General features: G+C 41.1%; 1 protein-coding gene across 4 annotated transcripts in view; it reads right to left on the bottom strand.

The window, feature by feature from the left end:
• The window catches only part of LOC132894163 (alpha-(1,6)-fucosyltransferase-like), a 314,613-nt gene that overhangs the window by 223,003 nt on the left and 73,289 nt on the right, over positions 1 to 18,321 (bottom strand). The gene's annotated exons all lie outside the window — the stretch shown is intronic.

The raw sequence follows: 18,321 nt of genomic DNA, 5'->3' as shown, positions 1-18,321 counted from the left end.
GGCTTACGGCTCTCCTTTTCAGTGCTCTTTTTTTTGTATTTCTTTCTTGCTTGTTTGTGCAACATCGGTTCTGCGAACATCCAGTACACCCGCCAGACACTTTTAGCCATCGGTGACCAACATCAGGTATCTGTTTCAAGCGACTTTCTCTTCACGCATAACATCCCAGATTACATAGCGAGACCCCCGGGCTCTCCCTGGATTGTTGTCGGGTCTAGGAGGTGGCGCAGACGGAGGAGGGAGAGAAAGCAGAAGCGGGGCCGCAGGTCCGGTGCTATGCTAAGGCTAAGAAAACAACCACACAAGCCACCTCTACCGAGCCTGTATCTCTCCAATGCTAGATCCCTGGTACATAAAACGGATGATCTGGAATTACAACTCGCTGGAAATCGCTATGTTCGGGACTGCTGTTTTTTAATCATCACAGAAACCTGGCTTCATCCGGAAATACCCGATGCTAGCTTGCAGCTAGCAGGCCGCATTTTGCTCCGCTAGGATAGGAATGAGAACTCTGGTAAGAGTAGAGGGGGAGGGCTCTGTATTTATGTGCATGATAATTGGTGTAACAACGGAACAATTATAGATAAACACTGTTCCCCAGACCTTGAGTACATGTCTGTAAGATGCCGGCCTTTTTTTCTACCGAGAGAGCTAACTGTAGTGATTGTCATGGCTGTGTATATTCCACCCGATGCCTGTGTAAACACAGCGCGCTCTCTCCTTCTGAACACCGTAAACAAACAGCAGCAGGCTCACCCTGACGGTGTTCACATAATCGCAGGAGACTTTAATAAGGCCAATTTGAAGACTGTACTGCCGAAGTTTTACCAACATGTTAAGTGTTCTACTAGAGGGGAGAACACTCTGGATCATGTTTACTCCAACATCAAGCACACGTACAGAGCCATACCCCTCCCCCACCTCGGCCAGTCAGACCATCTTTCCCTCCTGCTCTCCCCAGCCTACACCCCCCTCAGACGCAGAGCCAGGCCCACCACAAGGACCATCACAACCTGGCCTGACAATGCACTCTCCAAACTACAGGACTGCTTTAAATGGACAGATTGGGACTTATTTGAACACCAGGAGCTGGAGACATTCACAGGAATGGTACTGGACTTTATCAAGTTCTGTATTGGAAATGTGACCGTGAATAAAAACATCCGGGTCTTCCCAAACCAGAAACCCTGGATGGCCAGCCAGGTCCGCTCACTCCTCGGGGCTCGCGACGCTGCCTTCAGGTCAGGTGACAGAGCTCTGTACAGTGCCGCTCAAGCTGACCTGAAAAGAGGAATTAAAAAAGCCAAGGCAGACCATAGGCTGCGTATAGAGTCCCACCTGTCCAGCAACAACATATGGGAGGTGTGGCGGGGCATACAAGACATCACAAACTTCAGAGACTGTGATGCGTCAACAGGAAACTGGAGTGTGCCGCTGGCAGAGGAGCTAAATTGCTTCCTTGCTCGCTTTGAAACATCTCAGCAGCACTCATCTGCTCCAGCCCTGCCCCCACCACCACACAGTTTGTACATCACCTCATTCACTGCACGATGTCAGACGGGTGCTCCTGGCAGTGAACCCCAAGAAAGCTGCCGGCCCAGATGGAGTACCTGGTAAGGTGCTCAGAGCATGTGCCCACCAGCTTGCCCCTACCTTCACCAGGATCTTTAACTTCTCCCTGGCTCAGGCAGTCATCCCGCCCTGCCTAAAATCAGCTACAATAATCCCGGTGCCGAAGAAGTCTCCAGTCATCAGCCTGAATGACTACCGTCCTGTGGCCCTCCGGTAATCATGAAGTGCTTCGAGAGACTAGTTCTTCAGCACATCAAGGACCACCTCCCCCCAGACTTCGACCTCTACCAGTTTGCATATCATGCGAACAGATCCACAGAGGACGCCATCGCCGTAGCTCTAGACTCTGTACTGAACCACCTGGAGCAGCAGCAGAGTTACGTCCGCATACTCTTTGTGGATTACAGTTCAGCTTTCAACACAATAATCCCAGACATCCTTATCCTTATCAGTAAACTGGACACTCTCGGCCTCCCCCCTCTCACATGTGCCTGGATGAAGGACTTTCTAACTAACCGGCCCCAGACCGTGAGACTTGGCCCCCACTTCTCCTCCACCCGCACGTTGAGCACCGGCTCTCCACAGGGCTGTGTGCTGAGCCCCCTCCTGTACTGCCTCTACACCCACGACTGTAGTCCAACCCACAACAACAACCTTATCGTCAAGTTTGCTGATGACACCACAGTGGTCGGACTCATCTCAAAGGGAGACGAGGCAGCCTACAGAGAGGAGGTCCTGAAGTTGGCAGCCTGGTGTTCAGAAAATAACCTCGCTCTGAACACCAAAAAAACCAAAGAGCTCATTGTTGACTTCAGGAAGCACAGCACCAACCTAGCCCCCCCCTCTACATCAACAACGTGTATGTGGAGAGGGTCCACACCTTCCAGTTTCTCGGTGTCCTCATCTCCGCCGACATCTCCTGGTCAGAGAACATTACAGCAGTCATTAAGAAGGCTCAGCAGCGGCTACACTTCCTGAGAGTCCTCAGGAAGTACAACCTAAACTCCAACCTGCTGCTGATCCATCGAGAGCCTGCTGACGTACTGCATTACAGTATGGTACGGCAGCTGCACTGCTGTAGACAGGGAGAGGCTCCAGAGGGTAGTTAAGGCAGCACAGAAGATCATTGGCTGCCCTCTCCCCTCCCTGATGGACATTTACACCTCCCACTGCCTTAGCAGAGCTAAGAATATTATCAAGGACAGCACCCACTCTGGCTTTGAACTGTTTGACCTGTTGCCCTCAGGGAGGCGCTACAGGTGCATCAGGACAAAGACAAATCGATTACAAAACAGCTTCTTTCCAAAAGCCATAACCGCCCTGAACTCGGATATACTCTGACTTTATAGTCTATTTAGTTTACCATTTTACTATTTACTAATTTATAATGTGCAGTACTTTATAAGGTGACTCTCTCTATGCAATACTTTGATAATGTGCAATACCTCACTCCATAATGTGAAACGCAACACATTCACCTCAAGACTGTGCACCTTACACACAATACATACACCTCAGGACTGTGCACCTTACACACAGCACATACACCTCAAGTCTGTGCACCTTACCTTGCAATACTTCATAATGTGTAATATTTTCTTATGTGACTCTCTCATGCAATAATTTATAATGTGACCGTCTCTGTGCAATACCTCACTCCATAATATGTAACACATACACCTCAGACTGTGCACCTTACACCCCCCCTTTTTTCCCCCCTTCCTCTCTCTCTCTCTCTCTATACACGCTGTTTGCACTGTTATTGGAGATGCTTTAATCTCATTGTACATGTGTATAGTGACAATAAAGGCATCCTATTATAATTCACCAGAGTCTAAATATTTGTCATTTACACTTCCTGCCTTATTTATGTAATTCTTATTCCTTTTGTAAACATCCTTACAGTTTTCCCCAGTGTCTATTGTCTATACTCCCCCCCCCCCTTTTTTTTTTTAAATCCACTGTCAATTATTTAATATAGCTGTCATTTATGGTTTGATTACTATTGAAAACTAATATATACTCTAAAGGTGGTCCCTACTGCAGCAACCTGATATGGATCTTTGCAGGATCTCCTGACCACATTTCAATCACACAAGATTTTGTCACACAAGTGTCTTCAAATAATTTCTGTTTTGTAAATCATTTTATTTTTGGTCAAATAAACTTTCAAATTTTCAACTATTCCCCTAAACTCTGAGACCACAGAGTGTGGGATGATCAGCTATGATGTTTTTAGGGATAAATCATTGCAAGCTGTTTTAAGATGTATTCGAATTTTGTCAAAAGGGGCAAAGTGAGGTTGTGCGCTGAACTGTCACATAATGCTCAGTAAACAATGAGTTGAATTTGATTTTTTTAACTAATTAATTGCACAATCACAACAGAGTAAACGATGATAAAAAATGTGAGCAAATACTTTTTTTGTATTCAAAAGAGGTATGTAAATGCTACACCCCTTATCTAAACCAAATCAAAACCAAACAAACAATTAGAAACTTCCAAGTGTTCCTTTTCTTTGTACCAGTTCTTGAAATACAGTTTCAAACAACTGAACTGTTGGGGGGAAAAAAAAAAAGTTTGCACAGCCTTTAATGAACAGTTTCTTTCGATTTGGAAAACCGTTGTCAAATATGGCTATTTACTGTATACCAATGCTGTCTCAACATGACACAACTGATGGTCTCAAGAAAGCAAGAAATTCCACGAATTAACTTTTGACAAGGCAACCCTGTGAATTGAAAAGCATCAATTAAGACACTTCATGCCTGAAAGTAGTGATGGACATCATTTCTCTTTACTTAGTTGAGCAATTATAGACATACTATAGATTACTCAAGTTGTGGAATAGGGTTATTTACTGGATTTTTTTTTCTTATTTACCATTTACTGTTTGATCTCAAATGCATCAAAAAAGGCAAGAAACTAGTCCACTAATTAACTTTTGACGAGGCACACCTGTTAACTGAAAAGCCTTCAAATTCAATTTGAAAAGCAAATTCAAGAAGCCACCAAGCCTTTGTCATATATTCACTCAAGCACAGACTTAAGCACACAAGTGAAATTCCTTCTCTGCATTTTAACCCATCTGAACACACACACACATGCGCGCGCACACACAATGACCGCACGCACACATACCCAGAGCAGTGGGCAGCTATGCTACAGTGCCCGGGGAGCAGCTGGGGGTTAGGTGCCTTGCTCAAGGGCACTTCAGCCCAACCTCAGACCATGGTTACCCCATGTTGCATGTCTGTGAACTGTGGGGGAAACTGGAGCACCCAGAGGAAACCCAAGCAGACACAGGGAGAAAATGCAAACTCTACACAGAAAGCCCCGTCTGCCGAACCCAGGACCTTCTTATTGTGATGCAACAGTGCTAACCACTACACCACCGTGCCACCAATAGTCTGCAAAGCGTCATCAAGGTAAACAGCAGATAAAAAGCTAGAATAGGACTTCTGGACGGGACATGGAGCGGCAGCGGAGCTCTCGATAGTCGAGGATAAAAAAACCCTTGAAAACTCGAATAAATAGAGCTAGAAATCATACAGACTGAAATGTGACTGGGGGAAAGTTGTAATGGGAAGGAAAACTCAATTCACTCAGACTAAAAACATGGCGAAAGATGAAATGGAGAAAATCGCTTGCTAACCATGAAATGGAAGAAGATGGCAGCCATGAAACAATGCACCTAGCTGGATGTGAGGCAGGCATGTGCTCGGGTCTAGAAACTATCAGCAGGGAGATACGGGACTTAAAATCAGAAATTAAAGCTGCCTTTCGTGCATTTGGAGAAACATTGAGAAGCAACGTGAGAAAAGACTTGGATGATTTCAAACAAGATACAAACCAACAGCTTACTAAAAGTCGCCACTGAACAACTACAGAGCGGCAAAATCAACGAGGCAGAGTCGCGGACTGAAAAGCTGGAGCATTGGGCACAGGAGGCAAACAACGCTCTCATTATTTCCTTGAAGGAACAAAAAACTCTTCAGGAAAAGTTAACTGATTTGGAGTCCAGATTGAGGAGAAATAACCTCCATATCTACAGGGCTGCAGAGGGAGAAGAGGGTGAGTTTGTGGCTAAGTTTGTGCAAGACCTGCTGAGACGTGAACTTGACTTGCCAGAGGATTTTAATTTCCAAACTCAAAGAACGCATTGGTCACTAGCACAGAGGCTAGTAGATGGAGCCCAGCCGAGACCAATCATTGTGAATTTCCTGGAATTCACCACCAAAGAGAGAGTTTTGAGAGAGGCGTGGAAAAAGAAAATACGACTGGGAAACAAAATACTGTCATTCGATCACGATTACGTGACAGAGGTTGTTCAAAAGAGAAAGGTGTACAACGCTGCTAAAAGAATCCTGAAGGAGAAAGGCATCCGGTTTCACACGCCATTCACCAGGATGAGGAACCATTGGGAGACTGGAACCCGAACACAACAGCGCTAGGGAGGTGAAGGATGAATTGGTGAGGCATGGACTCATGGAGAAGATATCAACACCAACGACCAAGGTGGCGGATGGACCAGAGACACGGCTCAGTGCAGCAATGGAGTGGCAGCGCGAGGAGGGATCCCGGAGGAGCAACACAACAGCGACAAGAGCCAAAGAAAAATTACAAGAATTTAGAAGACTCTTTGATTAAAGGCAGAAAATATGAAAAGACGCAAAACCGGTAGGAATGTTCTGAATAAGCCTGTGTTTTTGGTAATCTGAATAACAATTAACGTACTTCCCCCATGTTAAAAGAAAAGTGACTATTGGAGGTCTGAGTTACTTCATTTTCTTTTCTCAAAAAGTTTTAACATTGGATTCACTTAGTATAACTAAAACCTTTACTCTAGGTCCTAATGTCATTACTGAGTTAGGCCCCTCTTTTCAAAAGAGGTTATTTCCTAGATCCACAAACAGGATCGGATTGTCGGAGGACCGAAAGATCCTCCACTGTTTGGAAGATCACCTGTTTTATTTGCTTCGTCTGTTTTACAGTATGCCATCGTTTTGGCAATGTTAGTGGGGACACAGATGTTTTCTTTTGGCGCTGTTTTCATAAGTGATGCAGTGTAGCAATGTGAAGGTAGTGTTCTTAAATGTGAACAGCTTAAATAATCCAATTAAAAAGAGGAAAAGTATTGGCTAAAATGAAGAAAGAAAAAAATCCAGGTGATATCTACAAGAAACACATCTATCTCAGCAAGAACATCATAAACTGAGGAAATTTTGATTTAAAAATGCCTTCTTCGGCTCATTTAAAAAGGGTCCAAAGAGAAGGGTTGCCATATTAATTTCCAACTCTGTCAATTTTTAAGTTATTAAAGAAATAGGTGACAAAGAGGGGAGGTATGTAATTGTAAAAGGGAAAATGGACAATAATGTAGTTACTTTGGTCAATGTCTATGTGCCACCTAATTCTGATAAAATGTTTCTGAAATTACTGTTTGAAATCATAGCCTTGGAAAATGAAGGAATTCTAATATGTGCTGGGGATTTCAACATGATTTTGAATGTTAAATTGGACACAATGAACAGCAAGAGAATTAAGACCCATCTGTCAAAGCTCGTCAGTACCTCTCTGACTGAGCTGGGGATATTTGGAGGGAACTCCATCCATTGGAGAGGGACTACATATATTACTCTGCTCCACATTCAGTGTACTCCAGAATAGATTATTTTTTTATGAACACAATAGACAGACATAGAATAGAAGAATGTAAGATAGGGATAACTGATTTGTCTGATCACAGTATAATTTCTCAATATCTGCTTAAATAGGAGAAATAAAAACACACTATGGAAATTAAATGTGAGTATGCTGAATAACCAGGAACTCCAGGAAGAAGTTAAGAAAGATATTAAACGATGCATAGAAGAAAAAACAGCCAGCCCAGTGGATTCTACCATACTATGGGACATGGTCAAAGCTGTAATGAGAGGGAGGTTAATAGCAAAGGCAGCCTACCAAAAAAAAGATTAGAGAGGAAGATTATAAAAAGTTGTTGAAACACTTAAAAACACTGGAACAACATAAAAACAAAAAGGATGAAACAGTTTTACAACAAATAATCAATCAATGTGAGACGACAGATAGAGGACATCCTAAGTAATGAGGTTGAGAAAAAACTAAGATTGCACTGAACAAACCTACTATGAATCAGGCCCCAAAGCAACTAAATATTTGGCAAGATGACTTAAGGTCCAGCAAACTTCTAACACAATATATCATGTCAAATTTATTTGTATATCGCTTTTAACAATAAACATTGTCGCAAAGCAGTTTTACAGAATTTGAACGACTTAAAACATTAACTAAATGTTATCCCTAATCTATCCCCAATGAGCAAGCCTGTGGCAATGGGGGCAAGGAAAAAACCCTCAGACGACATGAAGAAACCTCGAGAGGAACCAGACTAAAAAGGGAACCCATCAATATACAAGATTAGAGACCCCGTAACAAAACAACAACTATTTGAACCTGAAGAAATAGAAAAGGTTTTTAAAGATTATTATGAAAATTTATATTCCCAACCCACAGCAAAAGAACAGAATAAAATGAAAGAATTCCTGGATTCATTGGACTTACCAGCTATTGGAGAAGAACAAAATAGGAAATTAATCTCAAACATCACTAAGAAGGAACTAAATGCTGCAATTGGCAGATTAAAATCAAACAAAACACCAGGTAGCAATGGATTCCCATTGAGTGGTATAAAACATTTAGGGAAGAATTAACTCCGCTACTCCTGAATTCTTTTAATCTCACTCTGACAGAGGGCAAAATACCCCCCTCATGGAAAGAGGCTAAAGTTATACCAAAAGAAGGGAAAAACATTGAATATTGTGAATCCTACAGGCCTATTTCAATTCTAAATGTGGATAAGATTTTTACCTCCATCATTTCTAAAAGATTTGAAAATTTTATGACTGATTTGGCTGATGAAGATCAATCAGGTTTCATAACAGGTAGACAGACTCAGGATAATGTTAGGCGTATCCTATACATATTAGATCAAATTCAAAGACAGGGACTGAGAACATTATTAGTGGGCCTCGACGCAGAGAAGGCCTTTGACTGTGTCAACTGGAAATTTTCTGTACCAGGTACGGGGGAAACTCGGGATTCAAAAACAGTCAATCCAATGTATTCAAGGCCTCTACCAAGAACCTACAGCGAGGATAAAAATTAATGAACACCTAACTGATAGCTTTATCTTACAACGAGGATGTTGTCTCAGCCCTACCCTGTTTGCAATATTTATTGAACCATTGGTACAAATGATCAAAGAGAGTAACAACTTAAAAGGAATCCAAATAGGAAAACAAGCATCATAGGGCTCTTTGCAGACGATATTATTGTGACTCTCCAACACCCAGACAGAACCTTCCCTAAACTGATGTCGTTATTAGAGGATTTTGGTAAATATTCAGGTTACAAATTAAACATAGCAAAAACACAAATTCTCACATTTAATTATTCCCCAGGCCAAAAAATTAGAGGAAAATACAAAATCAAATGGAATGCGAAAGTAATTAAATATTTGGGTGTGGTATTGGCAAAAAATCTCAATAAAACATTTGAAATAAACTATAATCAGATTATCAACAATATAAAGACAGAATAACCAGGCGGTGGTCAGTCTTCAACATGGATTTTGAGACACGAATTGAGGTAATAAAAATGAATGTACAGTATTACCAAGACAATAATAAAATAGATTTTTCAATCTACTCCACAAATGATTCCAGAAACACAATTCAGACACTGGGACAAACTTGTATCTAGATTTATCTGGGCTGGGAAGAAGCCAAGGGTCAGGTATAAAACACTTCAATTACAAAAAAGAGGAGGGTGGGTTGTCCTTGCCTAACCTGAAATGATACTTCTATGCAGCTCAAGGCAGGTTCCTGGTTTGTGCATGCTGCCTTCTATATCAGGCAAGATGGAAAGACAAAGGCCAAGATAGATACTTTCCAAATTCAAGCAACATTAGGGGACATAGGAAATAAAATGGGTCAACAAAGCAATAATGAAATTATTAAACAAACACTGGATATTTGGAGCAAGATGATAAAAGAATACAATATGGAGGGAAACATCAAATGATTGATTTGGCCAGCTCTAGATCCCAAATTCAAATCAGGAATCAGTGATGCCGGCTTCAGATGGTGGTGGGACGAGGGCATTACAGCAGTATGTACACGAACTCTCAGCGGGTTCTTAAAAAGTTTGAGAATTACAGAAGGAATTTGGACTTGAAAGCAAAGACTTCTTCAGATACCTACAAATAAGAGATTACTAAGATAAAAGAATAAAACCAACATTGTCTGAAGAGGGTAACGCAGTGATGGATGTTCTAACTATATAAAAAGGAGAAAAACAATAATAATCTCCAAAATATTCAAAAACAGAATGGGAACAATAGGGGATACATTAAAGCAAAATGGGAGAAAGAACTAAGCATAGAACTATCACAGGAGGATTGGCGTTCAATGTGCAGTGCACAACACTCATCCACAAGTTCAAAGAAGTGGAGAGTATATGGTTGGAAAAATTTGATCCGTTTCTTCATTACACCACATATTAAAAGCAAATTATCTGAACCTCAGGAACAGTGCTGGAGGCGGTACGGGAACTTGAATGCTGATCACTCCCATAGCTTCTGGTCATGCCCAAAAACTCAAACTTTCTGGGAAAATAATGTGTCTAACTGTGGGAAAGATTTTGGGATACAAGATTCCTAATGATGTTAAGATTCTATATTTGTGTTTGGAAAGACGACATAAATTATAAAGGAAAACTGGTATCTGTGTAAAGTACTGTTAATTGCCTGTAAAAAAAAAAAAAATTTACAAAGAACTGGTATAAAATGGAGTCCCCAAACCTCAATCAGTTGATGGACAGGGTTGAAGAAATCTATGTAATGGAAAAGATGACTTTCTCTCTGAGGTATAGTGGAGAAATCTTTCCCAGGAAATGGAAGAAATGGACTGCTTATATCAAAGGAATAGAGGATGCTACCAATTAAACAGGACAATTAAAGACACTGGTCATGATGTATCACAATACTACCAACAAAGGAGCCCCCACATTTTTGTTTTTGTTCATTTATACCCCTTGACAGTTTGTTGTCTGCTTGTTTTTTGCATCATATTAAGCCGAAAAACTAAAAAAGTACCCCCCCCCAAAAAAAAAGCTAGAATAATAGACATCATGCATCATGTGATAATTTCACCTGCAGGACAGACACTGTCTTTCGTGTAAGCAAGGCTTAATCTGTCTTAAATATGGTTCATTTTTGTGCTGTTTTTGATTGTTCAAATAGAGAAATAAAAAAGGTATTAAATTTTCCCGCCATCAAGAAAAATGCTAAAGAAGCAAATGCTTCAAGAATACAAAAGAAATGAGTGATGAAAGAGAATACAAAGAGAGGAGCTAAACCTGAGAACTCCAGAGAAATTTGTGAATACCCACATTTGTAGTGATCATTTTATTTCAGGTAAAGAACTTGTATTTAAAAATAATAGAAAGTCCGAAGTGAGTATGGAAGAGTTTGCTTAATAATCAGAGACTCAGATTGTTGGCGCGCCCGCGTCCAAGACGCACTATTTCGAATAATGAACACATTGTCAAGAGGGGCAGGGACCAATATGGACGCGAGCATTTTATACCCTATTTGGAACGTTTCGTGGCGTATTACCAGTGTAGGAAATGGGTGCCCGCCCCACCGCCCGTCGCGGTCAGTTTGCAGCAAGGGCGGAATGAATTTATAAGTTGCCAGCCCCACGGGCGGTCCCTCTTTGAGGGGGTTCATTGTTCTCTCGATATTTCATCATATTGAAGGACTTTTCAAGACATTTTCACTAGATTCTGTTGGTTTGTTTACCGACGCGGGCGCGGCCATATTGTTTTCGCTTAGAAATGAAACGGTCTGATTGGCTGTTGCTTCGGAGGTTCAGCCAGTCGGAGAGCTCAGTGAAATCCACCCCAAGCCACATCTATGTCTGTGACTTTGAAAACCAGCGTCCTACCACATGAGTTTTGTCAAAATATCACATAAAATTGATTGTTAATTGTTCCAAATATCTGAAAATGTTGTATGACTATCTTGGGATAAAACCACCTGAACCAAAGACCTCTCAAAAACGAAAACAAACTGAAGAAGAGAAAGAAAGCACAACAAAAATATGATAAAGATAAGAGAAGGAGAACTGTTGTGGACAGTTGGAAGCAAGAGTTTGACTGGCTGGTATCCAATGACAACAAAAACTATCTACTGTAAGGTGTGGAGAGCTGCATATGGGCCCTTATCTAAACGAAAAACCCCAGACAGACTTCGGAAATATGCCAATAGAGCTTTTGTCACTGGTTCTATCAATCTGAAGCATGATGGTTTGGCTGATCTCAAGCAACATAGGTCACATATACATTGATGTACATAAACACCAGTAATAAATCATAAAACTAAATTTAATATATCAAGTCAAGTTTATTTCTATAGCGCTTTTAACAATAAACATTGTCGCAAAGCAGCTTTACAGAATTTGAACAACTTAAAACATGAGCTAATTTTATCCCTAATCTATCCCCAATGAGCAAGCCTGTGGCGACGGTGGCAAGGAAAAACTCCCTCAGACGACATGAGGAAGAAACCTCGAGAGGAACCAGACTCAAAGGGAACCCATCCTCATTTGGGCAACAACAGACAGCCTGACTATAATATTAACAGTTTTAACATGAGGACAGTTTTGTTGATGTTATAACTCTTCATTGATGGAAACTTGAGTGCAAAACTGATTCATGATAACTGCAGTCCTAAAGTTAACAAGACAACTGTAGTCCTCAGCCATAAAAGCATTACTGTAAGAGTCAAGAGCATCCTCCAGGTATAACCCTCAACTATCCTCATGGGGCCGTCCTTCACAGGAGCGATGCGATAAAACTCCGACCAGACACAGGGCACCATGATGGATCAAGCAGGTCCGAGGGGCAGAAGAGGCCAGCATCTCAATCCCAGGACCAACATGTAACTCAGAGGGACAGATTGGGGGGGAAGAGAGAGAGAGAGAGAGAGAGAGAGAGAGAGAGAGAGAGAGAGAAGAAAACACATGTTAGGTATGCCCTAAAAATGACAAGTATTAAATCTGTGTGTAAATCTACACCTTTACCTCATAAACACCATTAACAAAAGGCTTGACTAAACAGATACGTTTTCAGCCTAGACTTAAATGCTGAGACTGTGTCTGATTCCCGAACATTACTTGGAAGGCTGTTCCATAACTGTGGGGCTTTGTAAGAAAAGACTCTGCCCCCTGATGTAGCCTTCACTATACGAGGTACCAGCAGATAGCCTGCACCTTTTGATCTAAGTAGGCGTGGCGGGTCATAGAGGAGCAGAAGTTCACTCAGGTACTGTGGTGCGAGACCATTTAGTGCTTTAAAGGTCAATAGTAGTATTTTATAATCAATACGAAATTTGATTGGGAGCCAATGCAGTGTGGATAAGACAGGCGTGATGTGGTCATATTTTCTAGTTCTAGTAAGGACTCTTGCTGCTGCATTTTGAACTAACTGGAGCTTATTTATGCACTTATTGGAACATCCAGACAGTAAGGCATTACAATAATCCAACCTGGAGGTAACGAAAGCATGGAGTAGTTTTTCTGCGTCATGCAAGGACATTAAATTTCTTATCTTTGCAATACTTCTGAGATGAAAGAAAGCTATCCGGGTGATGTTATCAATGTGAGTTTCGAATGAAAGACTGGGGTCAATAATCACTCCGAGGTCTTTTACTGCTGCACGTGAAGAAAAAGAAAGGCCATCCAGAGTCACTATGTAATCAGAAAACTTGCTTCTAGCTGTATGTGGTCCTAGCACAAGTACTTCAGTCTTGTCAGAGTTAAGCAGAAGGAAATTAATAAGCATCCAGTGTCTAATGTCCTTAACACATTCCTCAATTCTATTAAGCTGGTGTCTCTCATCAGGTTTTGCAGAGACATACAACTGTGTGTCATCAGCATAACAGTGGAAACTAATACAATGTTTACGAATAATATCGCCCAGAGGTAACATATATAGAGAAAAAAAGCAGTGGACCCAAGACAGAACCTTGTGGAACACCAAACTTTACCTCGGTACGTCTAGAAATATCACCATTTATATCAACATACTGATAACGATCAGTTAGATAAGACCTGAGCCAGGAGAGGGCCATTCCCTTAACTCCCACAACATTTTCTAGTCTATCCAGAAGAATGGAATGATCAATGGTATCAAATGCTGCACTAAGGTCAAGCAACACAAGTAGCGAGACACAGCCCTGATCAGACGCCAACAGTAGGTCGTTTACTACTTTAACCAGTGCTGTCTCTGTGCTATGATGAGGTCTAAATCCTGACTGATACATTTCATGGATGTTATTCCTATGTAAATATGAGCATAACTGCTGTGCCACAGCTTTTTCAAGGATCTTGGAGATAAAGGGGAGGTTTGATATTGGCCGATAATTGGACAGCTGACAGGGATCAAGGTCAGGTTTTTTAATCAGGGGTTTGATAACTGCTAGTTTAAAGGATTTGGGTACATAGCCAATCATAAGAGAAGAATTTATTATTTTTAGAAGCGGTTCAATTACTCCAGGCATTATCTGTTTGAATAGATGTGTCAGTAAGGGATCTAGTACGCAAGTTGAGGCTTTTGATGTAGAGATTAATGAAAGTAATTCAGTTTCTTTTAGGGGAGTAAAACATTCTAACTGATGATCCGATACAGTTATATAGTTAACTACAAGGTCACTTTCATTGTCTGACCTTAAATTAGTAGTTTGAATTTTTTGTCGGATATTCTCAATTTTGTCATTAAAAAAAATCATGAAGTCGTTGCTACTACATACTGCAGGTGTGCATGTGTCGATAGTGGACTTATTCCTGGTTAATTTTGCTACAGTATTAAATAGGAATCTAGGATTATTTTTGTTATCTTCTATTAGGGAGGAGAGATATGTTGATCTCGCAGCACTAAGAGCTTTTCTATACTTCAGGAAGCTCTCCTTCCAAGCTAATTTGAACACTGCCAATTTTGTTTGACGCCATTTACGTTCCAATTTTCAAGTGGTCTGTTTTAATGTGCGAGTGTCATCATTATACCAGGGTGCTCATTTTTTGTCTCTGACCATTTTCCTTTTTAGAGGAGCTACATTATCTAAAGTATGGCGGAATGTTGACTCTAAGCATTCAGTTGCCTGATCAAGTTCTGCAGGGGCTGACAGTGACCCAAAGTTGACAGCTCTGGGAGATCATTTATAAAGCTCTGTGCAGTAGTTGACGTGAAAGTACGTTTAATACAGTAGCATGGTGAGGTGCATATATTATTACTCAGACATAGTTTGAATGAGATGAGATAATGATCTGAGATAACTTCAGACTGTGGAAGTATGACTATATTGTCTACGTTTAATCTGAATGTTAGTATTAGATCAAGGGTGTGACCACCATTATGGGTCGGTCCTATGACATTCTGCTTAATCCCGCCTGAATCTAAGATGGACACAAACGCTGTTTTTAAAGGGTCTTCTGAGTTATCGAAGTGAATATTAAAATCTCCGACAAGTAAAGCTTTGTCTAAGGAAATAACCAGATCCGAGATAAAATCTGCAAATTCAGAAAGAAACTCAGAATATGGCCCCGGGGGGCCTGTAAATAATAAGCAATGGAATTAACTGGGTAGACTTATTTTTCGAGGCTACATACATTATATGAGTATGAAGAACTTCAAATGTATCAAATTTATAACCAGGTTTTTGTGTTACACCTAGATAATCGTTATAAATAACCGCGACGCCTCCTCCTCTGCCAGTTAGACGAGGCTGGTGTATATAACTCTATCCAGGAGGACTCGCTTCATTTAATGCTATATATTCATTTGGCTTAATCCATGTTTCAGTTAAACAAAGTACATTAAACTCCTGATCAGTAATGAGTTCATTAACCATTAGCGCTTTAGATGTAAGAGATCTAATATTTAATAGCCCCACCTTTAGATCAAAGGTGCTGGCAGCAGCTGTACAGTCAGTATGATATAATTTTATATTGATTAGGTTACTGGAACAAACTCTCTGAAAATTTCTACCTTTTTGTTGAGCTCGGGGAACAGACACAGTCTCGATGTAGTGGACCCTGAGTGACGACTCTGTGCAGCTAGCAGACAGTCGGTTTAGCCTGTTCGTCTGCTCCCTGGCCTTGGCTCTGGATTGTCAGAAATTAACTAGGCCTGTTCTGAGACTATGACCTATGCTGCAGGAAATGAGAGCAGCACCTTCCCGAGTGGGATGGATACCGTCCCGCCCTAACAGGCCAGCAGTGCCCTCAAAATTAGCCCAATTATCTATAAAGCCCACACTGTTTTCAGAGCACCACCTGGACAGCCAGCAGTTCAGCGACCATAACCTGCTGTGAGCTACATCGCCACGCTGCATTGGGATGGGGCCAGAGCATACTACAGCATCGGACATCGCCTTTGCTAATTTAAACACCTCTACAAAGTTACTCTTAGTAACCTCAGACTGACGAAGGCATATATCATTAGCTCCTGCATGGATAGCTATCTTTGAGAAGCTGTGCTTGCCTAGGACCCTAAGATTACCTGCTATGTCCGGCACCCTGGCTCCCGGTATACACCTGACTAAAGCTGCTGGTGCCCCTAAAGGCTGAGCTAATTTACGTGCCGTATGATAGAGTCCCCTCTAACCAGAGCTCTTTCAGGATTCTCAGTGGGTGCATCACTAAGGAGAGCAAACCTCTTCGGCACGTGACGCGGAGAGGAGTGGTGCTCCCGTGGGCGAGCCTCAGCGGTAGCTTTGGCTCTACGCTTATGCCGCCGAGCCGTCACCCATTCGCCCCACTGTAAGGGCTCTAATGCCGGAGTTGGGGGATTACTAACTCCACCTAGGGCATCCAGACTTTCCCCTACAGAAACTACACTGTTCTCACGCTCACTAACCTGCTCTAAAGCCTGGACACGCGCTCCTAGCACTGTAATCTTCTCCGTCAGAGAGCTAACTAATCTGCACTTATCACAAATAAAGCTAATAAAGCTATCGCTAGTGACGGAGGAAGAATGACTAAACATTCTGCACTCAGCACACTGAACAAGCTGAAGGTGTGCCATGATGAAAAGATTCACGTACCTTAAACGAAGATCTGTTGATATTAAAGCAGATCCGATGTGGATGGCCTCCGCTTGTGGTCTTTACACAGGAGGAGAGAAAAAGAAAGCTTCCTGTCTCGGCGTTCTTCCGAAAAAAGAAAGAGAAAAACCGGGAAAAAAAAAAAAAACAGAAAAAGGAAAGCGAAAGTGAAAAGTACAAAAATGAAAGCGACAGTACAATAAAAATGAAGGATACTGGAAATTTATATGGAATATATGAAATTACATGCATGATACAACATTACATGCATTGCCTCTTTTACAATTTTTCAAAAATTATGCGATATTACGGCGGATTATAGTTGAAATTGCAGCAGGCAACTTTTGAGCAGGGCAGGCAACTTTTCAGAGTTGCCTGCCCTGTGGTCTGGCTGATATTTTCCATGAATTTCCTACACTGGTATTACTTGACTTCATGGTCTCAATATCGAAAATCTTGCACAAATATGCAACTTCCAACATAATTATCTGGATATTCAACAGATTTCAGCATCGGATGAATTTGTTTTGACCGCCGCCATATTGAATATACATCGGACCCGTTCGTGTATTTACGCCGCCCCTTTTGTAGTATCCCAAGCGAGTAAAACCTGATCCAAGTCTTTCGCTAGGTGGCGTCTTACGGTCTATGTACGAATATTTGAAAGAGACAAGAAAACATGGATAGGAAAAAAAAAAAAAGAAAAATACATCTACTTTGTCATTCTTTGGCAGAAAGAGAGTACATTCACCTGAAAAAAACTGATACCCCTGATACCCAAGGTAATTAGTCATACTAGATTTACAACTGTTGTATCATTAGTATCAGACATTATTAATTTTCAAACTTCATAGCCTGAATTTGAACCCAAGATTGAAGATTCAGCATCCCATCTGATTCTCTCAAATTAGAAGTAGAGATGATTAGAGACAAGCAGAATTAGACTGTCACAGCATGCAAAAAACAAACCCATTCTTGTGCTATAATTTACAAGGAGGAGATAATATACATGTGATATATAGTGGCCTGTGGTTGAATTCCAAAATATTGCCACTGATTAGGGGTGGGCGATATGGCAAAAATGTCATATCACTATTTTTTAAACATAAAATCTAGATTTCGATTTATCACGATCTTCCATCGAAAAAAAACAAAAAAACAGAAACAGGCATTTTGGGGCTACAAACCTTTCTGAACAGATTTTAATGAATAGTAGCAATTTTGCATGTGCAAACATTGTAAACACACTGATAACACTGATAAAGTGCACTATTGGTTGTGAAGACAACACTACTAAGTAAACATCACTCTGATAAAGTAAACATCACTCTGATAAAGTGCATTCTTAGAATATAAAAAAAGAAAGTAAAATATGAAATGTTGAATAATACACAGTCTTCGGTTATTTTAAAATGAATTAAGTATCAAAACACCAAATAGCTTTTTGAAAATGGTCCAGAGCAAACTGAGGTAACTGTGGGCCTGTATTAGTGCAACAATTTTTAACAATGAAATATCAAACTGCTCCTTTTAAAAGGAGACACTGACAGTTCCCCATCACA

The sequence above is a fragment of the Neoarius graeffei genome, chromosome 11 (genome assembly GCF_027579695.1).
Source record: "Neoarius graeffei isolate fNeoGra1 chromosome 11, fNeoGra1.pri, whole genome shotgun sequence".
Classification (NCBI taxonomy): Eukaryota; Metazoa; Chordata; class Actinopteri; order Siluriformes; family Ariidae; genus Neoarius; species Neoarius graeffei.
This window is presented reverse-complemented; position numbering and strand designations above follow the sequence as displayed.